At 37.1% G+C, this 26,709-nt stretch overlaps 1 long non-coding RNA gene across 2 annotated transcripts in view; it reads left to right on the top strand.

The window, feature by feature from the left end:
- Positions 1–3,312: 3,312 nt before the first annotated feature.
- The window catches only part of LOC109272174 (uncharacterized), a 37,880-nt gene continuing 14,483 nt past the window's right edge, over positions 3,313–26,709 (top strand). For both annotated transcript variants that reach the window (XR_008424260.1, XR_002082332.2), the window contains exons 1-4: positions 3,313–3,470; positions 6,093–6,142; positions 8,167–8,305; positions 10,098–10,174. This is a non-coding gene — a long non-coding RNA (uncharacterized LOC109272174). The remainder of the gene's footprint in view (positions 3,471–6,092; positions 6,143–8,166; positions 8,306–10,097; positions 10,175–26,709) is intronic.

Below are 26,709 nucleotides of genomic sequence, written 5' to 3'. Positions count from 1 at the left end.
CTTCCAACACTACGTTGAATAACGGTGGTGAGAGTGGACATCCTTGTCGTGTTCCTGGCCTTAGGGGGAAAGCTCTGATTTTTTCCCCATTGAGGATGATATTAGCGGTGGGTCTTTTGTATATGGCCTTTATGATACTGAGGGTTTTTATCAAGAAAGGATGCTGTATTTTGTCAATTGCTTTTTCTGCATCTATTGAGAGGATCATGTGGTTCTTATCCTTTCTTTTATTAATGTATCACATTGATTGATTTACAGATATTGAACCAGCCCTGCATCCCAGGAATAAATCCCACTTGATCGTGGTGAATAATCCTTTTAATGTATTGTTGGATCCGGTTTGCTAGTATCTTGTTGAAAATTTTTGCACCCATGTTCATCAGGGAAATTGGTCTGTAGTTCTCCTTTTTAGTGGGGTCTTTTTCTGGTTTTGGAATAAGGTAATGCTGGCCTCATAGAATGCATTTGGAAGTTTTCCTTCCATTTCTATTTTTTGGAACAGATTCTAAAGAATAGGTGCTAACTGTTTTTTAAGTGTTGGGTAGAATTCCCCTGGAAAGCCATCCAGCTCTTGTTTGTTGGGCGATTTTGGATTACTGATTCAATTCTTTTACTGGTTATGGGTCTGTTCAAATTTTCTATTTCTTCTTGTTTCAGTTTTGGTAGTTTATATGTTTCTAGGAATTTTTCCATATCTTCCAGATTGCCCAATTTGTTGGCATATAATTGCTCATAATATTCTCTTATTATTATTTCTATTCCTGAGGTGTGGGCTATGATTTCTCCTCTTTCATTCGTGATTTTATTTATTCAGGTCCTTTCCTTTTTCTTTTTGATCCATCTGGCTAGGGGTTTATCAATTTTGTTAATTCTTTCAAAGAACCAGCTCCTGGTTTCATTGATCTGTTCTATTGTTTTGTTTTGTTTATGTCATGTTATGTTATGTTATGTTATGTTATGATGTTATGTTATATTATGTTATGTTATTTATTTTGATAGCATTGGTTTCTGCTCTAATCTTTATTATTTCCCTTCTGCTGGTTTTGGGCTTTGTTTGTTGTTCTTTTTTCCAGCTCTTTTAGGTGTAAGTTTAGGCTGTGTATTTGAGACCTTTCTTCCTTCTTTAGGAAGGTCTGGATGACTATATACTTCTCTCTTTTGACCACCTTTGCTGCATCCCAAAGGTTTTGGGCTGTCATGTTTTCACTTTTATTGACTCCCATGTACTTTTTAACTTCCTCTTTAATTTCTTGGTTAACCCATTCATTCTTTAGCAGGATGTTCTTTAATCTGCAAGTATTCATGGTCTTTCCAAATTTTTTTCTTGTGGTTGATTTTGAGTTTCATAGCATTGTGGTCTGAAAATATGCATGGTATGAACTCGATCTTTTTGTACTTGTTGAGGGCTGATTTATGAATTAGTGTGTGATCTATTCTGGAGAATGTTCCATTTGCCTTGAGAAGAATGTGTATTCTGCTTTAGGATGAAATGTTCTGAATATATCTGTTAAGTCTATCCAGTCCAGTGTGTCATTCAAAGCCATTGCTTCCTTGTTGATTTTCTTCTTAGATAATCTGTCCCTCAGTGTAAGTGGGGTTTTGAAATCCCCTACTATTATCGTATTATCTATGAGCTCCTTTATGTTTGTGATTAATTGAATGATATATTTGGGGATTCCACATTGGGGGCATAAATGTTTACAATTGTTAGATCTTCTTGGTAGATAGAGCCCTTAATTACAATATAATGCCCTTCTCCATTTCTTGTCACAGTCTTTATTTTAAAATCTAGTTTGTCTGGTATAAGTATGGCTACTCCAGCTTTCTTTTGACAACCATTAGCATGATAGATGGTTCTTCATCTGTTACTTTCAATCTGCAGGAGTCTTTACGTCTAAAATGAGTCTGTTACAAGTAGCATATAGATGAGTCTTGTTTTCTTATCCATTCTGACACCCTATGTATTTTCATTGGAGCATTTAGTCCATTGATGTTTAGAGTTAGTACTGAAAGATGAATTTATTGCCATTATGTTGCCTGTAGGGTTGGGTTTCTGGTGGTGTTCTCTGGTCCTTTCTAGTCTTTGTTGCTTTTGTTTGTTTATTTGTTTTTTCTTTTTTATCTTTTCTCCTCTCAGAGAGTCCCCCTTAAAATTTCTTGCAGGGCTGGTTTAGTGGTCATGAACATCTTTAGTTTTTGTTTGTCTGGGAAACTCTTTATCTTTCCTTCTATTTTGAATGACAGCCTTGCTGGATAAAGAATTCTTGGTGCGTATTTTTCTCATTCAGCACGTTGAATATATCCTGCCACTCCTTTCTGGCCTGCTATGTTTCTGGATATGTCTACTGTGAACCCGATCTGTCTTTTCCTATAGGTTAAGGACGTTTTCCCCCTTGCTATTTTCATAATTCTTTCCTTATCTGTGCATTTTGTGAATTTGACTATGATATGCCTTAGTGATGGCCTTTTTTTTTGTTGACTCTAATGGGAGTTCTCTGTGCTTCTTGGATTTTGATGTCTGTGTCCTTCCCCAGATTAGGAAAGTTTTCCACTATAATTTTCTTACATAAACCTTCTGCCCCTTTTTCTCTCTCTTCATCTTCTGTGACTCCTATGAATTGGATGTTATTCCTTTTTAATAAGTCACTGAGTTCTCTAAGTCTTCTATCATGATCCTTTCCTTTGTTTCTCTCTTTTTTTCTGCTTTATTATTCTCCGTAATTTTATCTTCTAAATCACTGATTTGCTGCTCTGCTTCAACCATCCTTGCTTTCGTGGCAGCCATTCAAGATTGCATCTCAGTTATAGCATTTTTAATTTTGTCCTGACTAGATTTTATTTCTTTTATCTCCACAGAAAGGGATTCCATGTTTTTTTTCAACCCCAGCTAGTATTCTTATTTATTACCATGGTTCTAAATTCTATTTCAGACATCTTGTTTATATCTGTGTTGATTAAGCCCTGGATGTCATTTCTATTTTCTCTTCGAGTAAATTTGTTCATTTTGTCACTTTGGAGAAAGAAAAAAATTAATAACATAAAAAATGAAAATTAAAAACAAAAACAAAAAAATCAAATAAAGTAAGATAGGTCGTAGGTGTGTTTTGCTCTGCTTGTTGAAAGAAGCTTGATAGAATAGAGAAAAAATGGGAAGAAAAGGGAAAAAAGGTAAGAAAAACTTTAAAAATTAAAAAAATACATAATAAAATAGAATAAAATGAAATAAAGAAAATGAAATCAAACAAAAAATTAAAAATAAAAATAAAATTTTCTCTTTTTGTATCCAAGAATGAGGAAGAGAGACGTAAAAGAAAGAAAGAAAAAAAAAGAAAACAATTCAAGGAAAAACAGAAGCAAAGAAATTGAACAAATAAATGAACCAGCAAACAGAATGAAACCTGAATAAAGTTACATCCATTTTCCCCTAGAACTGAAACTGTGAAGACTTTTATAGTCTGTACACTAAGCAGGTAGAGTGACTTGTGCTGGTCTTCTAGGGGATGTGCTTGGAGGACACAGTTGGGCAGGGCTTAGTGTAACAGCTCTGTTCTCCACTATGTGGCACTGCTTAGTTTACTTGAGTGGATCAATGTGGTACATGGGAGAGGTGGAAATGGCTTCATCCAACTCCTTAGTCTCTGGCACAGGAACTTCCTGCTCTCACCAATCCACGATCAAGTACCCCTCCTTTGTCTCAGGCCTCTGTCCACTCCTTGCCTCTACCCTGTCCATATCAAATCTATCTGCCAGGTGGCACCTCCCTCCAGAGTTTGTCTCAGATGGGGTTGTGTTTTAAAAACCCGTGCTTCAGAGACCCCCTGTGGCTTGGACTTGCCCTGACTTTCTGGGGAAGGGTCTTGTTGAGCAATGCCTGGGTGCCTGCTTGCCCCAGAAAACATTCATGCAATTGTGTAGTGGCAGAGGTTCAGAGATTATGGCAAGTCACAACACACAGCCTGTGCCAGGTTTCACTGCACTCTGGCATCTTTGTCCCAATACCAGCAAACGTGGCTGCTCTCCAGGGTCTGCTGGGACCTTTGCCTGTGGACAGGCCATATTGCCTCTACCAAATTTCACTCCAAACAGGGAACCACTTCTCCCCATGTGGTACACAGTCCCCTCAGACCCTGCTGCCTGCTCTTGGGGATTCACCCTATTTCCTCACCAGAGCACCACCAGGCACTGAGCTCCAAAACTTCAGACTCTGTGCTCCACAGTTTATAGAATGCTGGTGGCATTGAAACTCTTTCCTTTTTCCTATAAATGGTTTTGTGGAACAGATTTCTTGTTCAGTCCCCTGTGAGTGCTTACACTCATTCTCTTTCTCTTCAGCTACTTTTGGGGGAGTGCTTTTCTTGCACAATCCTGATGCACTGCACTCTCCCGCATTCTTTTTCTCTGTCCTCTCTGCAAAAACAGCTCCCTAGCCTCTGTGGCTTTTCTCTCCTTTAGTTCACCTCTCCACACCGTGTACCTGCTGAGTTCTGTGGCCCAAGTTATGTGGATTGTTGTGTTAATCCTCATATCAATTTCCTAGGTGTTCAAAGTGGTTTCATGCTGATCTAGCTTTGCCTCAGGGACAAGACAAGCTCAGCGTCTGCAGGATTTTCTGTCATCTTAACTCCCTTCCTCAACAGTTCTTAATAATTGACAGTATTCAGATTATTTTCAAGTTTCAGTTATCTGCGTGACATGTTCCTTCACCTTCTTCAAGTCATTGTTCAATTATAGGCAATGCTGACCACTGTATTTAGGTTTCAGCCTAATTCTTTCACCATTCTCATTCCAAATCTCCTTAACTGCCTTATTTTGTTTTTTGTTTATCAATAGTGTTTGTCACTTTCTCAAATACTGTTATTTTCTTATGTTTGTTCATTGTTACATTCCTTAGCTGATACACAGCTCTCAATCCTGCTGGCCTCACCTATGATTCTGGCTTTGGCAGTTGCCGCTGGTTCCCTGTGGGCTTTTGTTTTTAAGTTTTTATTTATTTATTTTTGAGAGAGAGAGCACAGGGGAGGAGCAGAGAGAGAGGGAGAGAGAAAGAATCCCAAGTAGGCTCTGCACTGATAGCACAGAGCCCAGTGTGGGGCTCAATCTCATGAACTGCCTGCAGACTTTGATGAGTTTCATGTAGTTGCAGCCTGACTCAGGCATGAAGTGCCTTACCTCAGACTTCCATCCTAAATTACCGTCTTAGGGCTTCTCTGACAGTGCAGACTTCCTTTGGCAACTTGCTGGATTCAAAATTAGTGTAACCTGAATGTGGGGGAACTTGATCCTGCAGGGCTATCCTTGGCCAGGGAGTTGGGCATTTAGTTCCCTAAGGCAAATGTTCCTGTATGCCTTTTACAAAGTTTCTCATAGGTATAGAATAAGAGAGTGGTGGCCAACTTACTGCATCCATTAATTGATTCCTCACCCATACTTCTTTTATTCCTCTTGTCCCTAATTTTGTCCACTCAAATAATACTCCTAAATTATCCACTTACACTTACAAGAAGTCTTGATCACGGACTCTACTTTATGAAGAATTCAGGCAAATATTTTTTTTTTTCTTCTTCTACCACTTCAGTTGCCCAAAGGTAGCCGATACATCCAAGCATCCAGAAGATTATCTGGCACCTGACAGGGTCCCAACAAATATGTACTGAATTGGGAATTAAACGTAATTTAGCTCTCTCTAAATCAGGTCAGGATTAGGAAGCTGTGATTTCAGTGCCAAAGTGCAACTATCAAAACAATGCATTACCTAATAGTCATTGAACTAGACCATAGGTGAGTTCCAAGATGTATGACAATAGGGAGTAGGTGTTAAGCGCCTGTGTTTATGAGGCATACTGCTTGGGATGTGTGTACTTCCTATATGTGTAAATTTGGAATATTCTTTAACCTCTCTGTGTTGTGATTTCCTCATTTCTAAAATGGCGATAATAATTATCTCTAGTTCAAAGGGTTGTGAGGATTAAATGAGTTGATATATATAGGACATACATGCCATGCAGTAACATGTTTGAATATATACAACATACATGTTTTGAATTATTATTATTGTTGTTGTTCTTGTTGTTCTTGATTTCCACCACACATAGTATGAAGACCCAGTATCAAATTAAAATAAGTGGACAGTCCCAGACTTCAGGTAAATCTAACCAAAGTTTTCCTTCCATTTTCTTGTATTTTGTTTGTTTTTAGTTACAATTACCATTTACTCTAATAACATTTAAGCCATATAGAAATATATAAAAGTCCACAATATGTTCCATTGCCACAGCCCTGCTGAAGTTTCATTTTATTCAAGTATAACTTTATTTGTTTGCTAATAATATCCGCCCAATTTATAAGTGAATTAACCAATTCATGATAAATATTATCATTAGAATAAATACTATATGCTAGTCTATCCTTGGGTCCCCATGCAAGGTTCAGACAACTTGTTTTGCTACCATGAAGCTTGTGGACAGAACATCAAACTAAATCTCAGAATCCTGAAATGTTGTCATTTATGAAACAGAGTTTGCCATGCCTACCCCATCATGTTTGAAGGAGAATTAAATGTCATAATGTTTATGAAAGAGCCTGAACACGCTCTGGCATGTACTTGAAGATCAATAGCACTAATTGGAATGAATGCTAATTTGAATAGCACTAATTGGCATCCCATCCATACCCCATACTTCTCTGAACTTGTTGCTGTGATTTTCTTAAAAAAAAAATTCAAATGCAAAGTTTTAGCCCTACAAATGTCTCATTAGTACTTGTTGAACAGAACTCACTTTCACGAAAATAAACGTTCCAGAGATGAGCGTTAGAGATTGAAACCTTTTCATTAACCATAACAGAACCAGTTCTGGAGTTATTTCAGCTGCATTTCAGTTTGTCATTTAATTTAGTAAGTCACAATGAGAACTACTAAAAAGCAACCTAATCCGAGTTCTTTAAATTCTTTTAACTTGGCGTTATATGCTGAGCAAATGGGTTTATTAAGAAAGCTGCTTGTGAGGCATGATACCTTGAGTCAGATGCTAACCGGTGATTTACAAAGTTTTAACTTATGATACATGCTAAATGTGATTTTTAAGGTAATAGAGGTAAGATAATGAATGGAACACTAGCCTTTGCATTAAAAAATTAATCTCTCACTGGATGACCTTGACTTAATCTTTAATTTTTAAGCCTATAAAATATATGGTTATGGGAATGTAGAAGGAGATAGTAACAAAAATCTCCAATTGTTTTTTTTTTTTTTTTTTTTTTTTTGGGCAAAAAAACCCTACAAGTAAGGTCTTGTATACATACAAGACATTATTACTTTAGCAGTTAGGAACCTCAAGTGAGATTCCCACTAACAGGGTACTTGCACAACTATGAAGGAGGAAAGAGGACAGTTTAGTTTCATTGTAGGCAGCTACCAACAGTCTTTTTCTAGTATAAGGTGACTTATGAATATCATTATATACCCAGCTTAGCACTTTTACTGCCTTTAGGTTAAGTGCCATAAACTCATGGGACCTGTAACCTCACGTGTAATAAAATTTTTAAAAGATGAGAAAAACACGATTTGCAATTATTCAGCCCTCTAATACGAATTTATTTACAATCACTTTGACTCCTGAAATGAGTTATTCCTAATCACAGGTGAGATAATTTAGCATAATCAGATTGTACCTTTTTACATCAGTGCTGATGAAGTGTCTAGGGCAGAGCAGGTACCAAATTAAATTCGGTAATAAATTCCAGTGACTTCATTTATGGGGAAATGAGTATCTCTAAAGTAAACCAAAATACTGGAAGAAAACACATAACATTTTTCAAAGGGGTTTCCGAAGTTTGAAACAAACTAGTGTTTGACTTGAAATAATACTGAATAATTACTGAAAAGATTTGTGTCTGTATAAATTCTTCAAAACTATGACCCTAGAATCTAATTATCCCTTACTGCAACCTTAAGAATGTATTTAGATGGTTTATGGCTAGAGTGTTAAAATCTAAATGACCCCAAATCCCAGAAACAGAGATGAAAGTACTGTATTAAGTCTAAACTGTTTGGGATTATCATTTTTCAAAGGTGTTTCCTGCCCGGTTTTAAATGCCAGGTGCCAAAAATGATAAGCAAACAATTCTGTCAATAGACCACTTATGTTCCTTACTCTGTTCTTCTCAAAGTGACAAAGCGCCTTGATTCCAGCAGTGATTCCCCAGTCTGCTTTCGCTTTGGGTTTCCATTGTGACCATTAACTGCTGAAACTGAGCCCAGAGCCCATGATCACAAGATCTGAACGTCGTTGCGAGGGATCCTAAAGAGGTAAATTAACTCATTCCTCTGCCTCTAGGAAGGGCAAACCGTGCCCAAATATTTCCAGAGGAATAATTTTGCATCCTAACGAGAGCGAAAGACTAAGTAGTGGGAATTTTCTTCAGGAACACGTTTACATACTTTTGGACTATTTCTATGCTAATGCCATTGAACAGCAAGTACATGTTCTAAAGTGCACATGGGTGGTGCCTCCCCACACAGTCAGATTAGCGCATGACTCGGATTAGGCATCTTGCTCTCACAGATTCATTACTTCGCCTGAGAAAATTCCTTTTATGGATTAAACAACCCCTTGGAATATAACCGTTTTTATACATCTTATTTTACATGACTAAATGTTTCTACTCTCAGTATTTTTCCATCTCTCCCTTCAGCCTCACTCTCCATTCTTTCCTTCCACCTTTTTAATGTGGTCCTCTCTCTCCCTGGCCTGCTCTCTACCCTCCACCCTGGCTAATGACACCACGAAGCTTGAAGTTTAGCTCACTACCTTGGCACCGTCTTTTCCCTGACCTTTTCTATTCTGTTGGATGCCAAATTCTGTAAGTAATGTTTTAAAAATGACTCCTGAATCAGTTCCTCTTTTCTATTCTGTTGCTGCTATCCCACTTCAGGCTTTTATTATGTTTTGTTTGGGTATAAATTAATTCCCCTACTCTTCTTGCTTTGGTTTTTCTCCAGCTGCCAAGTATATCGTATGCACTGCTGTCACAGTGGTCAGCATGAAGCATAGCTTGGACTTAATCTTGTGTTGAAAACTTCAGTGCTTCTACATTATCTGCCGAGGCATCAAACCCTTTGGCCTGCCTCTTATACCCCTGTTCCAGCCCCGCCCCCCACTGCCAACACTCATCATATGACCCAGAATACTGACCTCCTAGTATTACCATTCACTTTTTCCCTTTCACATGAGTGATAGTCTTCCTAAACTATGTAAAATTTCCTGAACACACTCTAAATTTTCTTACATATTTTTTTAAATGTTTATTTTATTTATTTTAGAGAGAGAATAAGAAAAAAAAAAACACAAGCAGGGGAGGGGCAGAGAGAGGGAGACATGGAATCCGAAGCAGGCTCCAGGCTCTGAGCTGTCAGCACAGAGCCTGATGCAGGGCTTGAACTCATGAACTATGAGATCATGATCTGAGCCAAAGTCAGATACCTAATCAACTGCACCACCCATGCACCCCTTACATATTTTTTTCTAAGTCCATGTTTTTGTGATCTTGTTTCCTTCATCTAAAATTTTATTCTTCCAGTATTTATGTATTGAAATTGGACTCCTCCTTCAATTTCTAATAAACCAAACAAAAAACCAATTAAACAGTAACAGCAGCTACACTCTATTATGCTCTCCTAACTTGTCAGGACTATATTGAACATCTTGAATACATGGTCCCTGATCCTCACCCAAACATTTACTAGGAAGATATTATTATAACCATTTCACAGGTAAAGAAACTGCCATACAGAAATGTTAGCTGATTTTTATCCTAGGCTGCAGAATTAATAAGTGGGATGTTGGCACATCTTAATAGTTACTAATCTAATACTCTTTCCAGCTTTTTTTCTTTAGCAGAACCCTAATTTTTATTTTTTGGAAGGGGGATAATAGTGTGACCAGCTAAAACAAAAAGAACACAAAAACTACATATCTTAATCTCGCTGAAAACAAGGAGTAAGCCCTTTTGACATACTTCTAGCCAAGGAGACCTAAGTGGTGGTTTTGGCAACATTTTCTTATCTCTTCCATATCTCTTTCTTCCTCCTTCTCCTTTAGGAAGCAAGAGTTGAGATGCCTAGTGAAGCAAGAATCATCCTGGAACTGTCAGGATGGGAGTTGGAACACTAAGGAAGGTAGAGGAAAAAGGCGACAGAGCCTGGGGTGTTGACGGTACTGAGAGCTGCTGCACTGTCACCTGTCCAGAAATTCTTGTTGGGTAAAAAGACTAAAGTTTAATTTGGTTAACTTACGTTGGGCTTTCTGTTGCTTATACCTAAGCCCAGTTTCCAACTGGTGCATGAGGTGTGCATGAGACTTCTTTGGATTCCATCATCACTGCCCCCTTCATGATGCCAATTAAACCTTACCTGAATCCCCATCTCGGAAATAAGATTTTCTTCCTTGTGTATGGCCGTTAAATTCTGAACTACTTTGAAGGCCTTTATTAATTCTCTTCTTCTTTGGAATTTTGTATTGTAAATTCCTCAAAAACACAGTCTATAACTTCCTTCCCTATTCATAAAAAAACGCTGAATGAATGTTTACTGGGTTGGATTAAAATCCATAAAATTCACCGTATAGTTTTCTGTTACCGGAGTTCCTATGAATTTGTTTTAATCTTCTTTAAATTTGATATGGACATAAATGCAATCCAAGGCACAATGATTTGACCTCCCATTGCTTCTGTCAGGAACTAAATCCCTCAGCTTTTCCTGAGTTTCTGATTTTTGCCTCAGAGGTACATAGAAACGAGGCCACTTCTGCCTGGTTCTTCTGCAAGGCCTCATTATCCCCCTGAGCTGCCACCTCTGATGCTGCTGATACTGCCACTCTGCCCATTCCAGACTTGGGCGAGGCAATGCTGCATTCACTACCTTTTCAGTCCAGACCGAGCCACAGATCTTTTTCTAAGTACTCCTTGCACAACTGAGACCAGGATATGCCTTTTTAAAAAAGCAGTGAAAGAGTAGGGATGATGAAATGGAAGGAAAACACATAGAATCTTTACAACTATTCTAGGTCCAGGGCCACCGACTTACAGCTTTATCTTCTCAGCTGCCACATGACCAGGCAGTTCACCCCCACCACCAGAATTTCCACATAGACTCCCAGCCCTAAATATTTATTTCCTCACCCCATCATAAGGCCTCCTTCCCTTAGGCTTCATTTCTTTATTTCCTGTGATTGATAATGACAATTAAGGGACACCCAGGCTTCCCCCCTAGTAAACCTACGGCCCTGACTAGTCTATCACTCCAAGTGAGTTACTCTGATATTTACAGAAATTTTGTTATGTGAATACAAAACCTGATTATAGTCCAAGTATAGTGTATAGATTACATTTGGGATGTGGTACATCATAATTAGTTTCCAATTTGAACGAATGTGAATGAATTTTTTAAATAATACTTTAACATTGTCATTATTAATTTTGTCAATTGCTGGTAACTGGGATAGTGTCACTAACTTTCACAATTAACAATTTAACTTAAATTTTTTTTTTTGAGTTTGTTTTGAGAGAGAGAGAGAGAGTACAAATGGGGCAGGGGCGGAGAGAGAGGGAGAGAATATCAAGCAGGCTCCACACTGTCAGCACACATCTCGACACGGGGCTTGAATTCATGAACTGTGAGATCATGACCTGAGCTGAAACCATGAGTCGGATGCTTAAAACGACTGAGCCATCCAGGCACCCCAACAATTTGAAATTTTAAATGTGGTGGTGAAGTCTCAATTTCAAATGGTTTGAAGAGCAAGGAAGTGAGTATACATAAAATTTTAAGATGTTTTGTGGAGAAGGAAATAAGTAGGACTGGGGTTGGAACTTGAGGGAGTGTTAGGGACCAGGTTTATGCTAAATAAATAAGAAAGAAGAGGAGAGAAGAAAGGAAGAGAAGTGAAATGAAAGGGAGAAAGGAGAAGAGGAGAAAGAGGAAGAAGAAGCAAGAGATAGAGCTTTCCAGGGGAAAATGTTAATTACACTGTAATGCTTTTTGATGCTTTATTACCAACTTCAAACTGAGATAGCCTTTGATAACATATTCTGATTTTAAACTACTCTAGTAGAAAGTTGTAAAACATTATTATTTTAAATCTTTTAAAAAATGGAACACTCCAAATTGTGCTCCATGAGACGGAAGCTAATGCAACAAGAAGTTGCGGAACTATTTGGCCTTGGAATTCAGTCATTAGGAGAGAGCTGCCGACTCAACTCTGCCTGAGCAGCAAGAGTGAAGTGAGTTTGCTCTGCTCTTCTCTGACCTCCAGCACAGAAGGCAGGCTGTCTGTAGCCTTTGTGAAACTTAAGGAAGTTTTCCCTTTGAGGGCAAGACCCCCATTTGCAATTTGATTCTTTCTGGAATCCTAAGCTAATAGAGTAGCCACTAACAAGAAAGCAAGTAATGAAAGAGAAATTAAGGAGTGCATTTTAATGATGTTTTTTTATAGATGAATTCCCAATGATTGTTGGTTGGCGTGTAGACTTTCTTGGCTGACTGAATGATTGATGTGATAAACACTTTACATTCTTTCAAATTCTAGAATATTTTGTATTTTTGGACATAAGTTCTTTCAACTTGAGTGATTCTTGAACATTTAATTCACATTTTTTGAGGTCTTTGGAATAATCTGGTTATCATGAAGAATATAATTGATTTGTAATGTTAAATTGAAGTCATGTGAGCAACATCTTGGTAGTCTTATATGCAATGTACAAACAGTGTTCATGGATAAAAAGAAAAAAGCTCAACAGATGTGTCTTTGAAGGGAAACTGTTTAGGAATTCAGATAGAATATGAAGTTGGTAGCCTCAGTATATTTCAAAGGAATATATCCATTTTGCCCTTGAAAGGAACTATCTTCTCTCTTCCTCTGTGTTTTCTTGTTTGATGCTAGCAGAAAGCGTCTGGATTATAAAGCCTGCTTGTTCCTCCCAGAGTAACTGCTACTGCCTCCTGCTAGTCTTTGATTTAGTGGAAGAGGGGGGTCAAATGAATCTTGATTAATAGATCCTCATTTCTCTCCTTCTCACCTCTTTCAAGCTGTGCTGTCATAAAATTAATGTTAAGCTGGTATCTATTCTATCTTAAATAGCTCAGATCTAATGAGATGAAATTTAGTGGGTTAAAAGCAAATACTGTTTCCCCCGTCAGATATCCCAAATACTACTATAAAATACACAGTAAATATAGGAGGCATATATTAATAGTTATTAATAGAAATGTTTTTATTTTTGACACTTTTGATTTTTTTTCTAAAATAAACAGCCATATCTTTATTTTTTTTTAAGATTTTATTTTTTAAGTAATCTCTACACCCAACGTGGGGCTCAAACATACAACCCTGAGATCAAGAGTCTTAAGCTCTACTGACTGAGCCAGCCTGGTGCCCCAGCAGCCATATCTTTATAACAAAAGTTTAAACATTATTTAAACTGTTTTTGAAAGTTCATGGTAGGTAAAGTATCTCCCCCAAATTTCCTGCCTCTCTATGTAATTCTGTGAATAGTGGCCTCTGATCTTTGCCAGTGTGTTCTACTGAATCAGTTCCATGACTATTCTATCATTCAGCAACTAGCCAGGAAAACAGAAGCCACTCTCAATCCTTCAAATACAGGGAATTGATCACCCAGGTGATGGAAAACAGAGGCTAAACAAGGGTTTGTTAAGGCAACCCAGAGAAGTTCTAATCACTCTCAGTTGGAAAGGACAACATATGAATATGTGGTTGCCTAAAACCAGAAGCTGGACTCAGGATGAGTCCCCATGATGAGGGGGCCAGTGATTTCTGGGGGCAAGGCCTGGGGCGTGCTATCAAGAGCTGGAGCCATGGGGGAACAATGGGCACTGTCAAAAGATTCCTTAAGACACAAGAAAAGAAAAAATACCCTCACTTTCTTCCTGTAAGGAAAATTGTTAGGATAACAAAATATTGCTTATGTCTTTCAAAGACTTCTCTGTTTTGAATCTGAGGACAGGAATCAGCCATGAGCTAAACTGAATTTTGTTCAATAGCAACAATCTGCGAGGTCAGAGTCAATAAATAGAAAGACTGGTTCATAATATTTATTGATGGGGTAAACAAGGTTGTCTTTTTATCTTTTCTTTTACATTATAATGTAAAATCCAGTGATATTATGCAGATTCTGAAAAACTTTTATTTATATCCTCCCTTTTGTCAATCTGTAATATAGAGGAGATAAAGTTAAAAATAGCTGTATTTATTTATATTTTCTGTGTGCAAAACTCTGACATGTATTAATGTTTTCAATTCTCAAAAACAACCTCATGGGGTAAGTAGAATGATTAACCCATTTTATGGAAGAGGAAATTGAAGCACAGAGAGATTAGCTAATAGGCAAATTCTTATATACAGATGACACAGTTGTATGTTAGGGTATTAGAAGTGGCCTTTGTAATCGGTTATGCTATGTGATTATTGCCACAAAAAAGGTCCTCAGATAAACTCTTGTGAAGTGGAACACTTTTCTTGTAGACATTGTGCACATGCCAGCACCTTACAGCAAGCACCATCTTCTTTTACTGATACCTCTACAGTGGACTCCAGACTCATCTCATCCCTCCCATTCTTATCCTCTTCAGTCTATATTCTGCAGGGCAGCCAGAATAACCTCTTAAAAACACAACTCTTCTTCTCAAGGCCTTCTAGTGGTTGTCCATTGTTAGTTAAGCCCAACATTACTCAAAAATACTGTACCATGTGTTTTATTGGGCGGGCTTAAATATTACTCAGTATGTTTGAAGTGCTGTTGGTTTCCCGGTGTTACTGGGCAGTCGTTTACCTACCCATCTGCACTTGAAAGGACATTGTCTTTATCTCTGTCGTACTCAGAGGCCATGGGCAAGCTCTGTAAATGAGTCAGAAAAATCATCCTGAAATTATCCTTACCTTCCGCCTATGAGAAGAGCATTGATCCTTGGGCAGCAGAGTTCCAGAGAGTCTGGAGACTTGAATGTTAGACTCAACTAATCCCTAGAGACCCCCTGAGGGCTTGTGAGTTGCCTGGAGCTTCTGGCAAAGTGACAAGCATTTTGTAATGTCTCTCAATGGTGCTATTTGTTTTGGCCTTTCCTGGGTAAATTTGGTGAGCAGCCAGGGCAACAAAGGGTACTCCTCAGACTAGAGTTGGAAGAGGCAGCTAGGGTGAATCACTAAGTAGTAGAGGGATGTAGGACAAAGGAAACTGGCTAAGGAATAGGTGAGCTAAGATTCTCAACGTACTTGCTTATATTTGAACAAACAGCCAAAGCTAAAAGAATGCTACAATGGGCCTTCACATGCTGGGAGAAAAACTTGGCCTCCTGGGTGCTCTACATTTCATCCTTTGTGGCAACGAACCATGCCAGGATTTCAACCTCCGTGCTGCTCTTGACTAGCAAAGTATCTTAGGTGTTTCATATTGTGTGATTAATGAATAAGAGACGGTATGAAAAGCTTGACACCATCTTTGGCCTGTCTAGTTGCATTCATATTTCTGGGAAATAAGAAAGAAGATTACATGGTATTTAAATTTAAAAAAAAATTAACATTTACTCACTTTTGAGAGACAGAAAGAGACAGAACATGAGTGGCAGAGGGCCAGAGAGAGGGAGACACAGAATCCCAAGCAGGCTCCAGGCTCTGAGCTGTCAGCACAGAGCCCAACACAGGGCTCAAACCCAAGAGCCGCGATATCATGACCTGAACCGAAGTTGGATGCTTAATGGACTGAGCCATCCAGGCGCCCCTACTTGGTATTTAAATATAGAGTATTGAACTGGATGATAAATAAAGGGCTGACAAAATATCTTTGGCAGAAATTTTACTCTTATAGACTAGTTGCAGATGTTCAGAATTACTAGAATAACTCAATTAAAAGTTTTTGTTTTTGATTTTCATTGCTTCATGAAGTTGGCAAAGATGGGTTGTGCATGATGACTGCAACTAGAATAATGTTATTACTAGTTGTCATATTTTAATATAAATAAGTGGCCCTAATTCTTTCCAAGACTTCACTGCTTATGATATATTAAGTCCTATGGGTTCTATAAAATAACTCTGAAACCTCTTCTGTTGCTTCAGACTTTATGCAGCCAAAATAATTACTGAAGACATTTCAGTCTGCAGTTTTTTCAATTCAGAGGTCATTCACACTGACTTTTCTTGCTTTGACTTCATGCAAGACATCATTAATCAAGTGTACTATTAAAATGTTAACTCTCCCTTTAAATACCTCATTAATGTACATGTGTATTTAACTATATATTTTTAAATCTGAATCAATGAAAACTACCTCTTGAGTGAAGAAAAAACTCACTTGTTTTATTGCACCTTGCATTGAAAGACATCACAATCTAGTACCTTGTAAATAGTTTTCCCTCTTAAATCATTGCCTGGAAAATAAGATTGTCTCACTCTTTCCATAAAGCTAACGTTGTCAAGGTCAAATTTTGTAAATGATACAAAAGAGTTTCCTCCATGAATAATCACAAGCTCATGTTATTGGAAGGGTCTTCAAGAAATGACACAGTTCATCCTGAAGCCAGATTTGCCCACTACATACTGACAGTTATTCTATTATTCAGATGCCCTGAGACAGACTATCCCTACCTTCTTGCTATGGTAGCCTGTCTCATAGTAAATCATACTTTTTTATTGTTGTTTGTTCTACGAAGATTTATCTGATGCCTATTGTTTTAACTGGGATTTTTTTATTCAAGTTAGTTAACATAAAATGTTATATTAGTTTCGGGTACACAATATAGTAATTCAACACTTCCATATGTCACCTGGTACTTCTCATGACAAGTGCACGCCTTAATCCCCATCACCTATTTAACCCATTCCACACACACCTCCCCTCTGGTAATCATCAGATTGTTCTCCACAATTAAGGGTCTGTTTCTTGGTTTTTCTGTCTCTCTCACTCTTTTTTTTTTTTTTTTTTTTTTTTGCCTTTGCTTGTTTGTTTCCTTTTTTAATTCCACATATGAGTGAAATTGTATGGTATTTGTCTTACTTTAACTGACTTATTTTGCTTAAAATTATACCCTGTAAGCTGTATCCATGTCATTGCATATGACAAGATTTCATTCTTTTGTATGGCTAAATAGTATTCCATTGTGTGTATATATATATATATATATATATATATATATATATATATACACACTGCATCTTCTGTACCCATTCATGAGTCGATGGGCATTTGGGCTGCTTCCATATCTTAGCTATTGCAAATAAATCTCCTATAAACATCAGGGTGCATGTATCCCTTTGAATTGGTATTCTTGTATTCTTTGGGTAAATATCCAGTAAGTGTAATTGTGGATTGTAAGGTAGTTCTTTTTTTAACTTTTTGAGGAAACTCCACACTGTTGTCCACAGTGGCTACACCAGTTTACATTTCCACTAATAGTGCAAGAGAGTTCCCCTTTCTCCACATTCTCACTAACACCTGTTGTTTCTTATGTTGTTGATTTTAGCCATTCTGACTGACAGGTATGAGGTGATAGTGCATTGTAGTTTTGATTTGCATCTCCCTGATGATTAGTGATGATGAGCGTCTTTTCATGTGTTTGTTGGCCATCTGGATGTCTTCTTTGGAGAAATGGCCGTTCATGTTCTGCCCATTTTTAAAAATTTTTTTAATGTTTATTTTTGAGAGAGAGAGAGACAGAGACAGAGATAGAGCATGAGTGGGGGAGGAGCAGAGAGAGAGGGAGACACAGAATCTGAAGCAAGCTCCAGGCTCTGAAGTGTCAGCACAGAACCCGATGCGGGGCTCGAACTCACCAGCCGTGAGATCATGAGCTGAGCCAAAGCCGTACACTTAACCGACTGAGCCACCCAGGCGCCCCTCTTCTGCCCATTTTTTTAATTGGATGATTTATTTTTTGGGTGTTGAGTTTTATAAGTTCTTTATATATTTTGGATCTTAATCCTTTATCAGATATGTCATTTGGAAATATCTGGTGTTGATATGAGAACACAACTTTTTTTCCAGTAAAAGTACTCAATTTCTTAAATTAGCTCCATAAGTGTCTACATTCTTTCCAGTGTATTAAGTCAAGTTTGCATTTGAAGTATGAGGATCCTGAAATTGAAGTCAAATGTGCTCAACAGTCAATGAAGCACTTTCTAAACTAAAGGCTTTCCTTAGAACTGTGACAATAAAGTAGTGACTAAATATTTGAAATGATAGTGAGATTATAACAATAAATGTAAATCTCAAATAATTACCACATTAATGTTTGCATTTACAGGAGACAAATATGAAATTCTTGTATTGTATTTTTGTTTAATGTTCAATATGTTCATGTGAGTAGATGTTCCTTTTTTTTATTAAGGGTTTTTGTGTGTGAATATAAATTTTGAATTTCTATATGTAATATAAGTACCAAAAAGCCTGCCTCAGCTAGTGTTACTCGTTGTGAAATATCTTGCCTAATCCGTTAATGAACACTAAGTGAAATAAAAGCTATTTTTAACCATAAAACATCATTTATTTAGCAAATATGAGTTGTGTTCCAGGATCAGACCATCTACTAGGTGGAGGAAGCATAGCTTGTGATTTTCAATATAAACAACCATACTGTAAAATTTCTTTATGGGCTAGAGTGGGTGTACTGGGAAATCAATAAAAATTATGTAAGCTTACATATTTTAAGAAATTTTGCTATTTTCTTTGATTATATTGTCTATATTGTTTTAAAATGTGTCATTATAAAAATAGAATATTCTTTTGACAATAATCTCAAAAATATAGACAAGAAGAAAAAAAGAAGGATACTTCAATATAAATATAATATTTTGGTTTGTTTCCTTCCAGAGTTTTTATATAGTTTTAAAATGTTTATGATGTATTTATATTCATAATTGAAAAAAAATTGGAAAAAGTAAAATTAAAGTGAATTTATTCACCATAAAAATGTATCATTAATATGATTTTGATGTATCTGAAAATATGTTTGTAACATGAAAAAACTTTGAGGATATAATATTCCATGAAAAATTCAAAATACAAAATTTTATATACATATTTATATTTAAATGTTACATCATAAACTTGGAAAACCAAAAGCCAATTGTTTGCAATGGCTTTTGGAAGTGATCGTATTTCTGAAACGTGGTTACAAAAAATAATCCATAGCGTTTGGGAGCAAAGATACAAGTCAAAAGATTGTATTCAGGCTGCTTTTTAAGATAAATTAAGTCCTTCCTTTGTTCTTGGCATTTTATACTAAACATATACACACTCCTAATTTTTTATTCTTAATATGAAAATTAGGCACATGACCAAAGAAAATATACACTGTAAAAAATTAGTGGGGAATAATTTTATTTCTAAAGTTTTCAGCTAGTACTGAGGTACAAATTTTGGTAAATCTGGAATATTCAGTTTTGCCTAATTCAGGGCATTGTCTAATTAATGTTTAGGCATTGCCTAATTAAATGTTTCTATGGCATGGGTTCTTAGGTTGAATTCTCCAGAAGTGACCCTGAGATAAAGATTCCTATATAAACATTCAGGATTTATTAAGGAATTGCTCTCAGGAGAAGCAGGTAAGGGAGTGGAGGAAGCAATATTGAAAAGGGGGAAGAAAATGAGCAAGAGAGAAATTTCAAGTGATTTCTGAGCCTCAGACTGATTCCACTGAGTACTGAGGAACATAAATTACATCTCAGACATGTCCCACCTTGAGGCAAAGTCTGGGCTGTCAAACTCCCACACAAGTCAGTATTTGGCTATGGGTTTTTTCCAGGAATATAGTGCCTCTCAAGCACTTAACGGTTCTCTGTGCAAAGAACAGGAGCACAAGGGGCTCTAGCAGTTCAAGGTCAGTCCTCTGAAGGGAGGATCTAAGGGCCTGGGTGGTCCCCAGGGGTGTTTGCTACCCATGCCTGGTCACAGATCTTCATTTAAGTTGGGAAATGTGATTCTCCATTTTTTGCTGGGCCAAAGTGTGATAAGGGTTCAACTGTGAGGCAGAGTTTACAAGTCCCAGGATACATTTAGAGCTTGGGCACTTTCATGGAAGCTGTGATTGGAAGTTAGAGTGGAGAGTGGTGATAGGAAGCCCTTAGGTGTATGTGATAAGGAGTAGAAAAAAGAGGATGATAGATGGTTTTTGAAAATTTGAAGCATAGGAAGGAGAGGAAAAATGTAAAATAATTATAAGATATGCAGAGCATATTCATTAAGGGAGGATGTTTAGATCAGGTAAACTGCCATTGCCCAGACTCCAGAGGAATGTTGGTCAGAAAATTCTCAGCTTGCATCTGGAGCTGCCAGAACATTTTCCATGTGAGTGCAGAGAACTTGAATTAGGCCCGAGGCTGGAAAGGAGCCTGGCTCTCCGGAGGCTCAGAAAATCTGTAGAGTAAAACTTGGGGGAGGCCTGAGGTGATGGTTTGCCTAGCAAAAAAGGACAGTGACCCTGAGTCAAGGCCAAAGGTGGGAACAGCTGCTTTCCGGGGGGCAATACAAGTGAAACCATCCAAGAACAGACTGTTTAATTAAGGCTTTAAACCTGGGCCAAGTTAACTGAGGAATGTGTGATTGTATATTTGCAAATTACCTCAGAACTAAATAATTTGTATTCTGAAATTTTCTCACACTATAACAGAGATTTAGATCCTTCTCAAATGTTTCAGTCTATGGCTCTGTGTATGTTAATGCATCCTGAGGATGCTGTGTTTCTGGGGACAGCACAAGACTGGGTATAGCTGGGAAGAAAAAGTGGGAAAAACAAAAGACCGTGATGGTCTCTGTGTGATCTTGAGGGCACCTGTCCTGCTTTGTGAATACCCAGAAACATATTCAAAGCAAGTGTTGGAGGGAACCCATTGAGGAGAGACTTCTATTTGTGTCTTATTTTGAGCACCCCATTTGGAGGCTCTGTGTCTTTTAGTTGATTTGAATATGGGCAAACTGTTTATATTAAAAAATTTCACAGCAGATAATAATTGTAAGTCTTCAACATAGAGGATAAGCTGACTTAGTCTGTATTCTAGTGAACTATTTTTTTTAACATTAGAAAAGAGACACTAGAGAGCTAAGAAAGGAGAATATTTGATGATGGTATTTTCACTTCTACTTCATTTCTGCACCCAAGAAAATAAGTATCATTAATAAGTATCATTTGAATTCCTAAGAGCTATCTTCATTGTCTTATACTATTCTTTAAGGTGGATACACATGTTTCCTCAAGGATAACATTTTTCTCACAAGGACCAGAAGATTACAAGCTTACACATTTTTTTTTTTTAATGCTCAAAAAGTAGTTCAGAAAGTTCAAGCTATACAATTTCTTCTCTGTGGGCCTGAAAGGATATTTGTGATTAGATTCACTCCTTCTCCCCTCCTCTCCACTCCAAGAGTGTTTTGTTCTTTTTTAAGATTTTTTTTCAATTTTTTTTAACATATCATTTTATTTTTTGAGAGAGAGAGAGACAGAGCACGAACAGGAGAGGGGCAGAGAGAGAGGGAGACACAGAATCCAAAGCAGGCTCTGAGCTGTCATATGTGTGGCTTGAACCCATGAACACAAGATCATGACCTGAGCCAAAGTCAGGTGTTCAACTGACTGAGCCACCCAGGTGCCCCATTTTTAAGATATTTTCATTGTGGACAATGTCAACCACATACAAAAGGAGAGATTAGGATAATAAAGGCCCATGTCACCATCACCCATTTATACAAAAATTGTCACATTTGGACAATCTTGTTTCACTTATACCTGCATCTACTTCCAATTTTACCTGACAGATTATTTTGAAAGCAAATCTCAGATATTATTTCACCCATAAATACTTCAGTGTGTATCTGTAAAAAAAGAAGTACAGTACAAACTGAAGAATCTTCAGATTCTGTTAATCAGTTTTCTTCTCTGTCTTTCCTCCTCCTCCCTTTCATTCCCTCCTTCTCTCCCTGGGGTTTTCATTTTTACAGTTTGTTGAAGAAACTAAGTCCTTTGCTCTGTAGAATTTTCCATAGTCTGAATGTTGCCAGTTGCATTGCAATGATATCATTTAATAGGTTTCTCTGTCTTTTTCTTTTCTAAAAATTAGAAGTTAGATTTAGAGGCTTGATAATTCAGGTTCACTTATATTTTTATTTTTTATTTTTTGACCACTAGGTAGGTGGGACTGTGGTTTTCCATTGCTGATCAACAATATCAGGTTATCTCTTTTTGTAATGTTAGCACTATTGATGATAACTGCTTGCATTTATTCATTAATTAGAGGTCATAAAATGGTGATATTTTAATTAGATCATTCCCTTTTCATTTATTATTTGAAATACTGTAATAAAGAGAAACTTTCTCCCACCAATTCTTTGGTTATCCAGTAATACAGGTTGTAAAGGAAAGACTACAAAAGTACTCGATTTCCTCCTTGCTTATTAGTGATCAAATAATACATTCATTCTTTCCAGTTCTCCAAAGATGATAAATGAGTTTTTGTGTGTTTTTTTATTGAACACAAACAGGATTTATTTAATTACTTATTTATTTATTTTTTTAATATTTTTGTTTGTTTCAAGTTTTTATTTAAATTCTAGTTAGTTAACATATAGTGTAATATTGGTTTCAGGAGTAGAATTCAGTGATTCATCACTTACATATAACACCCAGCGCTCATCGTATGTGCCCTTCTTAATACCCATCACCCATTTAACCCATTGCCCTGCCCACCTCTGCCTCCAACAACCCTTAGTTTGTTTTCTATAGTTAAGAGGCTGTTATGGTTTGCCTTCCCTCTTTTTCTTTCTCTCCCTTCCCCTATGTTCATCGGTTTTGTTTATTAAATTTCACATGAGTGAAATCATATGGTATTTGTCTTTCTCTGACTGACTGACTTTGCTTAGCATAAGCATGAGTTTCCATCAACAGTGCAAGAGAGTTCCCCTTTCTCCACATCCTTGCAAATATCTGTTGTTTTCTGTGGTATTAATTTTAGCCATTCAGACAGGTGTGAGGTGGTATCACATTGTAGTTTTGATTTGTGTTTCCTTGATGATGAGTGATGTTGAGCATCTTTTCCTGTGTCTGTTAGCCATCTGATTGTCTTCTTTGGAAAAATGTCTGTTCATGTCTTCTCATTTTTTAACTGGATTACTTGGGGTTTGGGGGTGTTGCATTTGATAAGTTCTTTATAGATTTTGGATGCTAACCATTTATCAGATATGTCATTTGCAAATATCTTCTCCCATTCTGTAGTTTGCCTTTTAATTTTGTTGATTGTTTCCTTTGCTGCGAAGAAGATTTTTATCTTTATGAAGTCCCAATAATTCATTTTTGCTTATGTTTCTCCTGCCTAAGGCAATGTGTCTAGGATGAAGTTGCTATGGCCACGGTCAAAGAGGTTGCTGCCTGTTTTCTCCTCCAGGATTTTGGTGGTTTTCTGCCTCACATTTAGGTCTTTCATCCATTTTGAATTTATTTTTGTGTATGGTATAAAAAAAGTGGTCCAGTTTCATTCTTCTGCATGTTACTGTCCAGTTTTCCCAATACCATTTGTTGAAGAAACTTTTTTCCAGTGGGTATTCTTTCCTGATTCATCAAAAATTAGTTGATGACATAGTTGTGGGTCCATTTCTTGGTTTTCAATTCTGTTTCATTAATCTATATTTCTGTTTTTGTGCCAGCACCATACTGTTTTTATGACTACAGCTTTGTAATCTCACTTGAAATCTGGAATTGTGATGCCTCCAGCTTTGCTTTTCTTTTTCAAGATTGCTTTGACTATTTGGGGTCTTTTGTGGTCCTATACAAATTTTCAATTGTTTGTTCTAGCTCTGTGAAAAATGCTGTTGGTGTTTTGATAGAGATTGCATTTAAATGTGTAGATTGCTTTGGGTAGTATAGACATTTTAACAATATTTGTCCTTTCAGACTATGAGCATGGAATGTTTTCCCATTTCTTTGTGCCCTCTTCAATTTTTTTCATAAGTGTTCTATAGTTTTTAGAGCTCTTTCACCTCTTTAGTTAGGTTTATTCATAGGCATCTTATAGTTTTTGTTGCAATTGTAAAATGGATCAATCAATTCCTTGATTTCTCTTTCTGCTGCTTCATTATTGCTGTACAGAAATGCAACAGAATTCTGTACATTGATTTTGTATCCTATGACTTTGTTGAATTCCTGTTATCAGTTCTAGAAATATTTTGGTGGAGCCTTTCAGGTTTTCTACATAGAGTATAATGTCATCTGAGAATAGTGAAAGTTTGATTTCTTCCTTGCTGATTTGGATGCCTTTCCTTTCCTTTCTTTTCTTTCCTTTTCTCTTCTTTCCTTTCATTTTCTTTTCTCTTTTCTTTCCTTTTTTTCTTTCTTTCTTTCTTTCTTTCTTTCTTTCTTTCTTTCTTTCGTCTGAATGCTGAGGCTAGGACTTTTAGTACTATGTTAAATAACAATGGTGAGAATGGACATTCCTGACTGTAGAGGGAAAGCTCTCAGTTTTTCCCCATTAAGAAGGATATTAGCTGTGGGTCTTTCGTATATGGCCTTTATAATGTTGAGGTATGTTCCCTCTACCCCTACTTTTTTGAGGATTTTTATCAACAAAACGTGCTGTATTTTGTCAGATGCTTTTTCTGCATCTATTGAGAGAATCATGTTTCTTATCCTTTCTTTTATTTTAAACCACTCCTATTATTATCCTGATTGATGCTCATGTTGTCCCATCTTTGACCAAAGGAAAAAAAAAACAAACCTCTTCAAGTTGACTTCCAAGTTCTTTTGAAGGTTCTGTTACTTTGTTTTCTGTTATCAAATCATGCTCCATTCTTAGCTTGCACATTTATGTTCCACTTCTGCATTGAGACATTTTTCCAAGGAGCCCTTATTCCTTTTAGTGGGAATGGTATATGGAGACTACAGTTTTATATTGCTGTGCTCAATATGTTATGTATTGGTCATTACTTCTAGGTCTTTACAATGGACAGAGCCAGGAAATAAGTTTTAAATTCTTTTAAGATAAAATACTTTCAAATTGAGGCATATATTTTTAATTCAATTTTAGGACCACAGGAATTTTACAAAATGTTATTGATATAATGTCCAAAATCCTGATTCTTATGAACGTCGTTATAACTGCTTACTTGTCTGGAGTCACAATATCCACGTAGTAACCTTGGAATAACAATGCCCATAGCTGCCACAAATATAATCAATAGGATTATATAAACATGTAGGGCTAAAAAATATTTTTGGTCTGTAAAGTACATCTTTGTAAAGTACATCTTTCTAGGGATGTACAGTCAAAATACTGTGTTCTAAAGTCATTTAGAAGAGCTCCTCTCTGGCACCTGGGTGGCTCAGTCTGTTAAGTGTCCGGCTTGGCTCAGGTCATGGTCTCTTGGTTTGTGAGTTGGAGCCTGTGCTGTCTGCATAGAGCCTGCTTCAGATCCTCTGTCCCCATCTCTCTCTGCCCCTCTTGCTCTCTCTCCCTCTCTCTGTCTCTCAAAAATAAATAAACATTTAAAACTAAAAGAGCTAGTCTCTGATGGCTAGTTTGTTTAAAGAGTAATATTCAGTGTTAATGTGTGGTAAATAGACCTTCACAAAAACTTGTGAAATTTTGAATTAGTATAGCTCATGTAGGTGTTAGATTTGTGGTAACAAACAGGTGCCTTAAATGTGTTTATGCTCTTCCATTTTTTAATTCTATTCCTAGGAATTTATCATAAGAATGTAATGAAATATGGCATAAATAGTCACATTAAGAATGTTCATTGATGTTATTTATGATAAAAATGATAAATATCTTGAAAACAGACCAACAGGAGAATTATTATGGAACATATATAAAGCGGAATATTATGCAGCAGTTAAAAATCATATCTACCATGAAAACTTTTAATCTCAAGTGAAAATGCTCATAATATTACATATAAAAAAATTCGACACCAAACTTTATAAAGGAAAGCCTATTTCTCTGACATCAAAACTTCCCTGTCACCAAACGTGTGAGGTTTCCCCCCCGTCCTCCCCTCCCCCGACCAATTCTCTGATGCCTGCTGGATGTGCTACAATTCAATTCAATCCTGACACTATCTACCTGGAGATGGCATCAGATCTCCCAAATTAAGGGCTCAGTCCCCACACACTGCCCCCGCTTCAGATGCCAGTCACACGTCCAGAGCTCTCATATTGCTAACTGACCAGTTATAGATCAGGGGTTCCCATAATCCCCTCCTCAGATTAGATAACTTGCTAGAATAGCTCACAGATGTCAGGAACAGTTTACTCACTAATAATGGTTTATTACGAAAGATAGAACTCAGGAACAGCCAAATGGAAGAGATGCATAGGCAAGGTATTCAGGATGGTGGACAGCACAGAGCTTCCACATCCTCTCCAGGCATGTTTAGCCAAGCCAGGGAGCACTTTGAATCTTGTTGTTTAGAGTTTCTATGGAAGTTCCATAACTTAGGAATAATTGATTAAATCATTGGCCATTGGTGATTAAATCCAGCCTATTTCCCCTCCCCAGAGGTTCAACCTTCTACTTAGGCCTTGGTCTTTCTGGTGAACAACCCTCCTACAACAATAGTTGCAGGTGAACTGACAACTATTTGGGGGAAGAGTCCCCCAAAGCTATCTAGGAACCACTAGCTACACCATCATTCATTAGCATATGAAGTCTCTTATCACCCCAGAGA

This window comes from Panthera pardus, unplaced genomic scaffold, assembly GCF_024362965.1.
Source record: "Panthera pardus isolate Hobbes unplaced genomic scaffold, ASM2436296v1 HiC_scaffold_10, whole genome shotgun sequence".
Taxonomy (NCBI): Eukaryota; Metazoa; Chordata; class Mammalia; order Carnivora; family Felidae; genus Panthera; species Panthera pardus.
The sequence above is the reverse complement of the archived record's forward strand: the minus strand, read 5'-3'. Positions and strand labels throughout refer to the sequence as shown.